Source organism: Triturus cristatus, chromosome 1_1, assembly GCF_964204655.1.
Source record: "Triturus cristatus chromosome 1_1, aTriCri1.1, whole genome shotgun sequence".
Lineage (NCBI taxonomy): Eukaryota > Metazoa > Chordata > Amphibia > Caudata > Salamandridae > Triturus > Triturus cristatus.
In genome coordinates this window covers 116,195,158-116,208,150 of record NC_140579.1, presented here as the reverse complement: position 1 = coordinate 116,208,150, position 12,993 = coordinate 116,195,158, and the positions used below count along the sequence as shown (strand labels likewise).

The window sequence follows — 12,993 nt, the reverse complement described above, 5'->3', positions numbered from 1 at the left end:
CACCATCACAACGTCACTTTTACCGACGTTCCTGTGGCGAGAGGTGCTTCGCATTATTTAGAATTCAATGTTAAGCCACTCAAGTGGCTTAATGCTGCCTTGTAAATAAGGCCCCCTTTCATGCTGAACTTAGTGTGAAAGGAGAGGGATATGGGTGGCGCGGTGGGCGTTCCATCGCACCACCCATTGATTCTGACATTGCCCCCTATTTACAAAAGGGGCGCAAATATTGGGCAGAGCCAAAATAAATACCAGGGAAAACCTGGTCTTAAACAGGTGAAATGAGGAGAAAGGCTTTATTTCTCCTCGTTTTTGCTGTTTCAATGTGAAGCGTTGTGCAGCACACATAGAAACAGCAAATTGCCATATATTGTTTATGTGCAGGAAGGTGACCCATCCTGCACATAAACAATAAAAAAAAGACATTTTGCATTAAGCAGCGTTCAAAAAAGTTACAAAACACCATTTAAAGATTGTTTATGTGCAGGACACTTAAACAATCCTCCCCTCAAAGCAGGCACCCTTGCGCTACAGTGCAAGGGTTCCTGCGTTGATGCTAGGCTGCTGAGTTGAGAACCAGCACAGGGCTGCACCATATTGTTATAAATATGGTGCAGCACTGTGATTCTGAAGTGGGGGAGTGCAGCATTAAGCCAACAAGCCTACAAGTGCTCCTTCACTTTTTTGTAAATATGCCCCTGAGACCGGCGCTGCCTATCGTAAACTGTGTGACATGATATGCATAGGAGAAGGAAGTAAATTAAGGATTCCAGGTGATAGTTACAACACAAACAACCTTGGTGTCTGCTGGTCAGATGTACCTTCAGAAGCAGGGTGTAGCTGCCAATCATCAAAAATGTAGTCTTTTTTGGGAGGTCACTATTAATGATATTCTCCAGTTTGTGAAACCAAGCTAGAGAAAATCCCTTTTGAAGAATATTTGCTTCTTCATCTTTTTTTTTTTTTTTTACAATGGTGTTTCACCTCCACTCCCTGTCAGTCCCTCATTTTTAGGGGATTCCCCATTAACTACTCAAAGCCCTCTCACCACCCCTTTTCTTTCTTTAATACCCATGCTTCCTCTACTGATTTATGTTTTTCCGCATCCTATACACTCTTCCTTTGTTAACTTCCCCCATTACTCCCTCATATTATTTTAATTTCCCTTCCTTTTCTTTAATACTGATACGTCTCCTACCCTCCCGCTTTACTCCTTTTTTAATTTGACTTTTATCACCTGCCCATACTCCTTTTATGTGCTATATCCTCACTCCCACTACTTTATCCCCTTCCTTTTCTTTAATACCAAAACATTGTGCACCCTCCCGCTTTACTTCGCAGCAAATCAGACAGCACAGCTGTTTGGTTCGCTAAGGACATCTTGGGGATATTCAGAAAGTTGACCCAGGAATGCATTTTGCCGTTGCTTACCATTGGCTTTGTTGTTTGTGATTCACATTTTCAAGCTTACAATTTGCTAGCTTTATTTGCTTTAGGCTGTCCAGCTCAAGTTGTTTCCTCCCATTGCCTAAATCCTGTTTAAATATTCTTCCACAAACTCCCTTTCTGTAAAAAGGCCTTTAAATCTTTTTCAGCCAACTGACCACAAAATGACAAGTTAACGCAGTCTCCTCCTTCTACTTCCACACACTCCGCATGCTCCGCAGAATATTCAGATGGATCCCAACCGACACCAGAAAGACCGCCACTCGGGCCCTCGTCACCGGTCGCCTCGACTGCGGCAACACCCTCATCTCCAGCCAGCTCCTCAGAAGACTCCAGGACCATACAGAATGCTGCAGCCAGACTCATCCTGGACCTCCCCATACAAACCCACACGGCACCCCATCTAAGAGACCTCCACAGGCTCCCCATCTAGAAAAGATGCCAGTTCAATTTCCTCAAGCATGCCTACAAAGCCCTGCGCGACCTAGGACCGGCCTATATAAACTGAACTTCTAACATCTCTCAAAACCTGTGCTCCTCTTCACTCACCCTCGCTCACCCCCCCGCATCCATCCCAGCCGCATCAGTGGCCGATCCATCTCCTAAACCGCTGCCAAGACCTGGAGCAACCTTCCCCTCCAACTCCGTACAGCCCCCTTGCTGACATATTTCAGAAAGAAACTCAAGACCTGGCTCGTTGATGGATACACAGTGCCCAGACACCCCTAGGGGTGACAATGCTGCTGGTCTTTACAAATGCTGTGTGATCGATTGGTTTGATTGATTGATTTTCTTCTCTTGTCACATTTGCTGTGCATTCAAAGACAGAGGTCAAATGTCAGGCTGTGTCTTCCAGGGAGCTTGGTGTTTATTTTTCTGTCTGTGAGTTCAAAGTGAGAAGAGTTATGTGACAATCATGCTGGCTCTGTAGCAGTGCCCGAGGAAGGATGTGCAGTATTTTTTCTAGGTGTCAGCACAGTGAAGTCTTCAGTAAACATTCTCCAAATTGGGAGAGCTTTAATCACATGTAGCTGTCAGTGTCATTATTCAAATAAAGCATTAGCAAGAATCAATGTCTAAGCATGTCTGCGAGTGCTGTGTACTCATCATAACCGTCAACAATATAATCACATTTATATTTGCAATACTGTGCAATGATAGACTTCAGCATGTATTTTGAATAACATTCCATGTACAATACTGCACATTCACTGAGTCCGAAAGGACATCACTTGGATAAAAACACTGAATATGCAATAGCTACCTTACACCACTAGAGGGTGTCTCTCAACATGACAAACTCATACTGTGCCCTTTCAGGCCACAGCTGGCTGCAGCCATAAACCTCGTGCAACATTCTGATGCTGAAGGATAAAAGTTCCATCAGAGGAAAGCTTTGAAACATGGCCGAACCCTTGAGGGGTTATCATTCTTGAGACACCCTGGCCTAAACTTAGGGTGAGGATTTGGCAATTCTCTTCTGGAGCTGCTATTGCACTTTGTTGTCCTTTTAGGGTTGGTCCTGTTCTCCTGGGTTCACCACCAGCAAGAAAAAAGCAAACAAGCAGTCAATCTTTGATTCGTTTTGCTCCTGGTTGTGAGCTCTAGGCACCCTAGTACTTTCCTCAGGTCTCCTGGCCTCAAAGGATGATGAAATTTGAAGGAAGCTGGTTTCACAGGCTCTATGCGTCAGCCTTTCACTTTACTCTTCTTAAGGGCCTCGCTACTCCCTTCGCAGAAGCCCAGTCTTTCCCCCACTGGTCCTAGAGTCAATCAGAGACAGAGTCCTTAGTCCTAGGGACATTCAGGTGACTCCTCCTTCCAACTGTCCATGGCGTCAGCCTCCAGTCCCAGTATTCAGGAGAAGCACATCCAAGAGAGAGTTCTCCCTCATGTGCTAGAGGGCGGGTGGGAGGTGCCATCAGTAATGCCACATCACCTCTCCACCTCTGCTTCATCCTTCCTGCACAGGCTTGTGGCATACTTTAAGATGGCGTCACCTAGGAGTCACTTGCAACATGGGCTCTGAGGCTTTCCGCTCCCCCCCTCGCCGGCATCATGGTCAGGGCCTCCCCCCAGCAAATCTTCAAAGGAGCCCCCTGGCCTGATTGAGGGCCCTGGGGTAGGTCCCGTGCCTGGCACAGGAGGACGCAAAAGAGAGGGGAGGAACTGGTTTGCATATGGCTGGGTCTAAACTGGGGCGGCATGGTGAGCAAAAGAACAATGGATTCAACCCAAATCTCTTGACTCTGGGTGAATGTATGATTTCTTCTGCATTCAGTCCATCATTTGTGTGTCTTTTGCTTTCTCGCCCTAAGTGCCCCGGGTATGTCCAGATGTGCTCACTGTGCCACTGGATTCAAGCTAGCCTGCACGATTGGGGGTGAAACCCCGAAACCAGTCCTAGGATGCTTGTTTCCGGTCCAGGGAGGACCTGGCTTGGCAGTTCGGGCTAAATTGTTCCCAGGAGGATCAGGGTAAAGACTGATTTACATATGGCTGAGTCTAGGCTGGGGCGGCATGGTGAGCAAAAGAATGAAGTATTTAACCCAGATGTCTTGACTGGGGATAAATGTTTCATTTGTTCCGCATTTCGTCCATCATTTGTGCATCCTAGGCACAGGAGGATAGCTGGCTGATTGATGCAGAGCAATTTTGCCCAGTCTCTCTCTCCTGGAGACTTGACCTAAGCCTTGTCGAATTCTGTCATTGAAGGGTGAAGCCTTCGTTCCTTTAGGTGGGGAGAAAAGTAATTAATCCCGTCTGGCGGGTTCTCATAAGGTCTGGGCCCTGCTTTTGATCTGAGGCAGAGGAATATGACATATCTGGATGACCATAAGCTGTACTGATATGCGTAGAGGTGTACATTGGTGCAACTCTGGACTTTGTGAACCCAAGGGGACTGAAGCTGTGCCTTAAGGCAGCATTTCCCATAGTAGTATAATGGATTGTAATTACCTTTAAGACAGTTAACCACACTGACTTCCCAACATGTGTACACCCCATTATAAGGCCTATTCCAGTTCACCACCCAACTCTGCATAATCCCTTCTGTGCCAGGCCACCTGTGCACAGTTCCTGGGCTGCGCATGACAGGAGTCTCTCACTAGCAGCCCTAACATACGTGCACAGTCTCTTCTCACCCAAGCTCTCTTGGCTGGAGACCATGCATTGCTTGGTTGAGGGGGTTGAGACGGGTGTCGGTTCTGGGCATTGGTCATGCTTTGAGGGGGTCTGAGGATGGCACAGAGCCTGTTTCACATGTTCAAACTTTAATTGGTCCTGGGTTTTTTGAAAGGGGGCAAACACATTTCTTGGACTTAGGTCAGGCTTTGCAAGCAGGGGTCACCTACACAGAGGGACAGATCCTGGGCAGCCCCAGGGGCGTAGGAGACACTAAAATTCTGGGGGGACAGGGACAACCTTGTGGACTTTCCAGTGGCCCTATACAAATCGCCCGTTGTGTGAGACCATAAACCTGTTAAACAAATACAATTGCACAGTTTTTAAGTAAAATACTGAGAAAAGCAGACATGTAGTCACAGTTTGCAAGTATGTTTTATTGTTTACATTCATAGTAATTAGACCAAATGTGAAAAAAATGCACATGAATTTTGCTTTTTCATGTACCAAGCAAACAAAAGTCGCTGACTTTGATTGGGGGCGTGGTGTTGGCAACTGCATTATGGTTTGAAAAGTACCTGCTTCTGCATTCCTGCTGTCCAGCAATTTTCAGGCAACAATAAAAATGGCAAGATAACTCCAGTGGTTAATGTTCTTCATTGAGAGAGATTGAAGGTTTGTGTAGTGGAAGTCTTGACTCATAGCAAGGTAGCCACAGTGGGTTAATGTGCCTGCTGCAAAGAACGTGCACCATGCAGGTCACAAAGTACATATAATGTAAATAGGTCAGTGGGTTACTGCTTTTGTCTGAGAGATTCTTTTAATACTTGCAGTTTATAAATTAAAATCCTAACATGAAACAATGCCATCTGGTACCTTTGGTAGTCTTCATTAGTGAAGTAAGAAGGCACAGGGAAAGAGCCCTATGCAGTCCGTTATTCCTAATTTCAAGCCCCAGCTCCCACCTGAGCCAACTGTGATCTGAAACTGCTGTGATTAACCCCACAGTCAGGCTACGATAATAGTTCAGTTCCTGAGGCCTCGACATTCAAAACACAATAAACAGAAAGTAGTGGTCGAATTAGGGAAAACAAGTAGGAAAACAAGTAGGAAAATTGTGGGCGGAGAATCAGAGGGCGAGAATAACTTGAGATTTGGCTCTGTGGAAAAGTGCAAAACTTTCCTATTTTTAGTATTTGTGGTGCACTTCACTAACCGGTTACAGCGTATTACGTTAATTAATTCAACCAATACACATGTTTATTTAAGGTTTAATATGAGTTATTGACATTAAAATACATGAACAAAGTGGGATAAGTTTTCAATCCCAGAATGTGCCAAATATGCTTAAAAGTGGAATCACAAGCCATCTGGGCCCGATTCACTAACTTAAGACAAAATCCTAAACTTACTACCATTTTGGTATTCACAGAAGGCACTTACTCATTTTGGTATTCACAGAAGGCACTTACTCATTTCGATATTCACAGAAGTTAGGACTCCTAACTTTAGGACTCCTAAACAGAGAAAAATACTAACTTTAAGACTTTTGGTATTCACAGAAGGCATTTAGGAGTCCTAAAGTTATGACTACTAACTTTACTACTCTTAAAATGAGAAAAATCCTAACTTTAAGACTTTCGGTATTCACAGAAGGCATTTAGGAGTCCTAAAGTTAGGACTACTAACTTCTGTGAATACCGAAATGAGTAAGTGCCTTCTGTGAATACCAAAATGAGTAAGTGCCTTCTGTGAATACCAAAATGATAGTAAGTTTAGGATTTTGTATTAAGTCTGTTCTGTGAATCGGGCCCTAGGTCTCCAAGCAATGCAGTTTCTGTCATCTGCACTTCTCCCCTTTTCCACAAGAGCAGCTCAAAAATACATGGCAAAATATCCTAGTTTACAAATGTTTTCCACTTAATTATGGCTGTACCATATTTGCCGCATAATACATCATCAACTGCATAATATAACGATTTCAACAAAATAATTGTTTGTCGCTCAAACAGATAAAAAATTACTAAAAACAATTGTGACTTATGTTGCTGCGAAGTGGAGGGCCCTTTGCAAAGGTTGACTGGTCACCTTTGTCACTGCTGCATTTGTACATTACACAGGTACTAATGAGGCAAAATCTTTGCAGAGGCTGTTAGTATATATAAGAATGTCAAAATAATAAAGTATCATTAAATGTACCGCATTACGCTGCAGTCTGTTTTTGCTGCATATTTTAGTCAACACTGTGACATAATTTTGTCCTCCATTGCTGCATAATTCCAGTGGCCCCAGAGCAGGCAGCAGATGTTTAAAGTGCTTATGCATGAAGCAGAGAAACCGTGAAGTTTGCAAACTTAGTTTCGTGTGTGTGCAAATCCTGAATTGCCGATCCCCAGTGAATTGCTCTACTACTGCTGAAAAAGGCCAATGGGGATACCAGTGGGTGAGGTGGACAGAGTCTCTATCGCTCTAGGGTGTGCTGCTTCAAATGCCCGCCGGCAAAACTGGAGGTGAACTTCAGTATGGATTGTGGTGGACAGGCCTTCAAGGTTAACCCACATTTGCCACCGCAAGGGTCTACCTGCTGGTGCTAAGACACCAGGGCTTCTAAGGTCTGTCGGGGCCTTCTAAGGTGGAGCATGGGAATGTGTTCCGTAAGGAGAGTGGTCTGGTGGACTGGTCATGAAGGCTGAACCTGGTTCTCCAGTTCCAAATTTGGCAGCTCTGGCCAGAGTGCCACATCCTCTCCCCCACTGAACATCATACTACCCCACTGAGAGAAACTTGCACTGCCTTCAGCTACAACCCAATTGTACTGCGACGTAATTCAAATTATGGACTAGGCAAGAGTAATATCCTGCCTGTAGAAAAAAGGAAATAACATCTTGGAAAAAGCAAACACCCATAGGGAATGCAAGGATAAGTAAAGCATGTGAAATCTAAGCAGGAACAACATGGTTACCTTAACGCTTTTACACTCATTATTCAGAAAATCAGTGAGTGCTTTTGCCACAAAAGTTCAGGACATGACTACAGGGCCCGGAATGGACCTGGTCCAATGTCTATTGCATATATCCTTACAAAACGTAAGGAGCTTGTTATAAAAAGACCACGAGCATATTATCAAGGACCGGCGTTAAAATTATCGCCGCTTTATCGGCAGAAAACTGCCGCTAACGCTGCGATAATGGGCTTGATAATATGCCGCAGAGAATTCCAATAGAATCCCATGTTCACACCAGAACACAGAGCCACTGTACACATTTTATAGGCTAAAATAATTAAAACAGTTGAAAAGGATCACATTAAACGTTTCCCACTCCACCCATCAACCAGGTATTGCAGCCTCTCTAGGAATGTTGCCCTTCCCCACCCTGGGAAAACAATGTTATTCAAAGAAAGAAGATAAAAAGAAAGTAGCGCTTCACTGGCAAACTATGTAAAGTGGCGCTAATGTGTGTGGGTGTAAATAGCACCAATCTGGCCCGTCTGCGAGCACTCTGTATTGCTTTATTTTGTTATTTATTTTTCGTCTTTTGATCCTTTTTTTCTCTTGGTGTGGAGGTTGCACTTTGGAATAGAATAAGGTCAGAAAACGACAACATTTCCAGCCAAACTGTTTCATTCTTTTTTTGGATCCGTTTCCAGTGTATTTTTTCCTTCTCTGCCCCTCCCAGAGCGGCCCAGCCTTATCCATAGGCATTGGCTATTTCCATGGAGGGTGCAGCTTAACAAAGGGCAGGTGGCCTCTGTGACTGGAGGAAGGTCACAGAGCAAATGCAGGGCCATTATGGAAAGCGCTCTCGCGCGCTAATGGCCCAGCTAATATCGGAAGGGAGAGGGGAAATTATTTTGGGGCATATTATCAAGCACGGCGTTAAAATTAATGCCGCTTTAGCGGCAAAAAACTGCAGCTAAAGCAGCGATAATGGGATTGATAATATGTCGCAGAGAATTCCAATAGAAGCCCATGTTGACACCAGAACATGGGCTTCTATGGGAATTCTCAAGGCCATATTATCAAGCCCATTATCGCCGCTTTAGCAATAATTTTAACATTGTTTCTTTATAATATTCCCCTTTGTTTCCTCGTCCCCCCACCCTTGTCCCCCGTGTCCCCTGCACTCCAAAATCTGGGGGGGATATATCCCCCGTGTCCCCCACACTTCCTATGCCCATGGCCAGCGCACTTAGATGGTATACTGCAGAGGCAGCTGCACACGGCCTTTGAGTAATGTGTGACGCAGCAGGTGTCCTACTGTCCTTTTAATTAGCGCTCAGTTCATTTCACCACAGAAACTGTAAAAGTGAATTTGAATTTGTATTTTGCACTGCTGCTGCTGCTACCTACCTGCACATTGCACTTTATTCGGGGATCGGGCTGCTACTTCGCTCCCTGTTGTCTTCCGGGGTGGACAACTAGGGACGCCATCTTAGCTTGTGCGTGCTTGAGTTGTCCAAGGGGCTTGCCTCAAAGTTTGCATGCTGCGCTGACGTGCATAGCGGATGCGCCTCTGGTGCGCCGAAGGCATGCCTAAGGCAAGCCCGTCTGCGCCCGTCAGCATCCCAGAAGCGGCCAGCCCCAGCCATGCTGCTGGATTTTCCTCCCATCTTAGAGCCTATCCTCAACCCTACAGCTGTGCCGAGCTGCTCCTGCTCCTGCCCCCAACGTTGTATCTCCTTTGAGAGATTTTAGATAGCTTATCCATGGTCTGCAAGAGCTGCAAATTTCGCCTGTGCCCTGGACCAGCAGTTTACCCTCCTCCTACCATTCCTACTCTCAAAAGGCAGAAGGGGCAACTTGTCTTAGTAGCTATGATTAACGCCCGCTCATTAGGTAGGCACTCCCATGACATCTTTGACCTTCTCTCTGATGAGCCTCTCGACCTTCTGTTTATAACAGAGACCTGGCTTATCAAGTTCTCCAATCCAGTCATTGAGCTGGCCATTCCTGGCGGATACAAAGCTTCCAGTGCTGATCGCAAAACCTGTTTAGGGACAAGTAGATCTTCCATTGCGGAGAGACCCTGGGTATAGGAGAGGGTGAGGTGCTGGATTTTCGCATCACCATCTCACCCCACTTCATGTTGGGAGGCACACTGTTCTACAGACCCCCAGGTCCAGCAGGAGCCTTCCCCAAAGCCCTGGATGATGTCATAATTGCCGCGCCCTACGCTTTACCCACTTTTTACTCCTTGGGGATTTTAATATCCATTTGGACTGTGGGGAAGCCGTGCAGACTCGGGAGTTCCTCGACTCTTTGAGCCTTGCACAGCTCTCTCAATGGGTCGGCTCCCCCACGCATTGTAGAGGACATATTCTGGACCAGATATGTTCAAATTTCCCCATTACTATCAAAGAGCCTCTGCCGTGTAGCCTGGACCGATCACTTTTTGATCCATTTTTCTTGGACCATCAATAGTAATCATTCACCTAACTCGCCCTGACAAGGCAGACCCTCCCACAAAATTGATCCCACAGCCTTTAGCCTGGTATTGGCTGAGACTCGGCCAGGCTATGCTAAGGATCTGGGAGGCTCCCTTGATAGTTTCACTAGCTGGATTTCGCAGGCGGTTGAGCACCTATCTCCTTCCTCACTGCATAGGCGAACCAGAGACTCCCCTTCAAAACCGTGGTTCTCCAGTGAGCTCAAAGCTCAGAAACAACATTGTAAAAAACTGGAGCGCTGTTGGAGACAGGCGTATTGCCCATTAGCCAAGTTGGTATTAAGGAAGGCTCAGAAAACATATTATGCATCCATATTGCATGTTAAGAGCCTCTACTATGCCGAGTGTATCTCTGTCTCTAGAAACAATGCCAAGGAAATCTTTTCCATTGTGCAGAGCTTCATAACCCCTAGCACAGAGACCATCACGCTTCCCACCTCGGTTGCCTGGTGTGAAAACTTTCTAGTTTCTTTGTTGATAAAATACAGACTCTCCAGGTGAATTTTAATATCGGAACCAATTCTTTGCCAGGGAACACGCTTCTTAAAGGGCCGACATCTACCTCTTTTCCATCACCATCTCTGGCAGCCTTTTCACCGCTTGTCTCCCTAATGATTCTCAAGTCCTTGAAATCGGCCTCCCCGTCCGACACTTGTCTGGCCAGGCTGTTGGCTTCAGTTGCAGAAGTAGTGAACCTGGAGGTTAACAGTCTTATCAACATGTCTCTACAGGCTGCTACAGTTCCTCTAGTTTGGAAAGAAGCCAAACTGTTGCCTCTCCTGAAAAAAACCCTCGTTAGATCCATCTATCCCAGCTAGATATCGCCCTATTTCTCTCCTTTCTGTTGTGGCAAAAGTTTGCAAGAAAGCTGATAATAAACAGCTCACTATGTTGAAGGTTTTGGACTGCTCCACCCAGCCCAATCGGGCTTTAGAGCCCCATATAGTACTGAGACGGCCCTTGTCGAAATCTCTGAAGCGATCCGGGAATGTCTGGATGCTGGTGGCAGAGCAGCACTGATTTTGTTGGACCTCTCTGCAGCATTCGATACTGTTCCTCACTCTTTGTTGCTGGCCCGCCTCTCGTACATTGGTATCTCTGGGTTTGCGTGGAACTGGCTGAAATCATTCCTTGAGGACAGAACGCAGAAAGTTTGGCTCCCCCGTCCTCGTCTGCCTCTCAAAGTGTGACCACAGGAGTGCCTCATGGGTCCACCTTGAGCCCCTCCTTTTTAATATAGATGTCACCCTGCTGATTCAGCTGGCGGATGAGCTGGGTGCCAAGATCATCGCATATCCTGATGATAACCACCTCCTCTTCACATGGAACAAAAGTGATTTAACCACCTCTAGAGCCAGAACATACCTAAGGCCATTCTTCAATGGCTCCTCTCCGCACAGCTCAAATGTAATGAGGATAAATCAGAGATTCTCTTGTTTGGGACTTTTCCTCCCCAGTTTAGGGAATCGCTTTGGCCGGTAGATTATCCATTTCTTAATTCAGTGGTTGGACGAAAATCTCCGGTTTTCAACACAGATTAAGAAGTTAGCTGGGCAGTGCTTTGGCACCCTTAAATCTCCTCCCTAGGGCAGCCAAGGTAATGGTTACTCGTGCCTTAATCCTTAATTCCGTATTGATTACGAGAATGCTCTGTACTTGATGAAGAGGTTGCAGCAAGGTCTCTTCTTAACATTCCTGTGAGATCCAGGGTAAAGCAACACCTGGGGCTGAAAGAGTAAAATGTAAAGCCCTTGCCCTGGCTCACTCAGCCCTGTACAAACTTGGCCCGGCATACCTCAAGAAGCACATTAAGTTCTATGTCCCTGCGAGACAGCTGGGGTCAGCGGCGTAGCTTCTGGCACTCAGTCCTCGCTTTCGCCTTACGAGAATTGGTGGTAGTTCTCTGGCATACAAGGCAGCGGTGGCCTGGAATCTGCTTCCTCTGGAACTTCGCGGTATCCAGGACCCTAAGCTCTGTAGGAAACAGCTGAAAACTCTGCTTTTTATCTAATGATCAGCTCACCTCTGCCCCTGTTTGGTTCACGCCAGGACACTCTTTGAGTAGCTGTGCGCATTAAAAGTGTTAATAATCTAACATATCAGGTGTGCAGATGAAGAAAGTAGGTTAACTCAATACTCAGGGTAAAGTCCAGACTCATGAGCTCACAAACCTTACAGCACGAGGCCTTCAGGCATGCGCAGTCTTGTACACCTGCAACAGCGGTGCCTACAACTGCACACAAGTGGAGTTTCTGAGGCAGCATCTGACAGCCTTTTCCAGGGTACAGATATTCAATTTTTGTTTAATTAACCCTCTAAATTGTGAGTCCGTATAGGAGACTGTGCTCGTTCTCTGGCAGGTTTCTAACAGTGGAGCTCAGACCGGCTACCGTGTTAGAAGCCACTCACTAGTCCACCTGCTGGCATGCCAGTATCTGTGCATGGGAGGGCCCGCAATGTTTATGGTTGGTGCTTTAACACAGATATCACCTGTACAAGTCCCGTAAGAAGAGTGGGTGATCCTGTGCAAGAAAATTCAGCAATGGCCGCCATGCACTGGGAGAAAACGTCATGGGTCGCTAAAATATACTTCCATTTTGGCTTCAGATCAATGGTTTCTCAGCCATGGGAAACAAATCTTTGCAGGCCTACTGGCAACAAGGCTACCAACATTTGTGGTGGAAGCCCTGCTATTTTAGGGCAGGTCTTGCAAAGCTGATCTTTCCTGACATGCTTTCAGTGTGAAGCTTGGAGGTCCAGGGAAAGACAATTCAGCCATCCCCCCTATGCACTGGGATCCTGTACTATGTGGGGTTCTTGCTACTGTTTCACGTGTGCGTACACAGATTGCGCACATTTGTTCTTGAGACTGCCTCAGCGGAGCAGGTCTCATGTACCAGATATAATATCCAAAGGTTTTCCCAGAATTAGGGGCAGTAGATGGCCAGATGGCGACGTCACAAAAGCTTTGTACATC

The 12,993-nt window shown here is 46.1% G+C and overlaps 1 protein-coding gene across 1 annotated transcript in view; it reads left to right on the top strand.

The window, feature by feature from the left end:
• The window catches only part of LOC146869711 (uncharacterized), a 340,761-nt gene that overhangs the window by 90,540 nt on the left and 237,228 nt on the right, over positions 1-12,993 (top strand). The window lies entirely within an intron of this gene.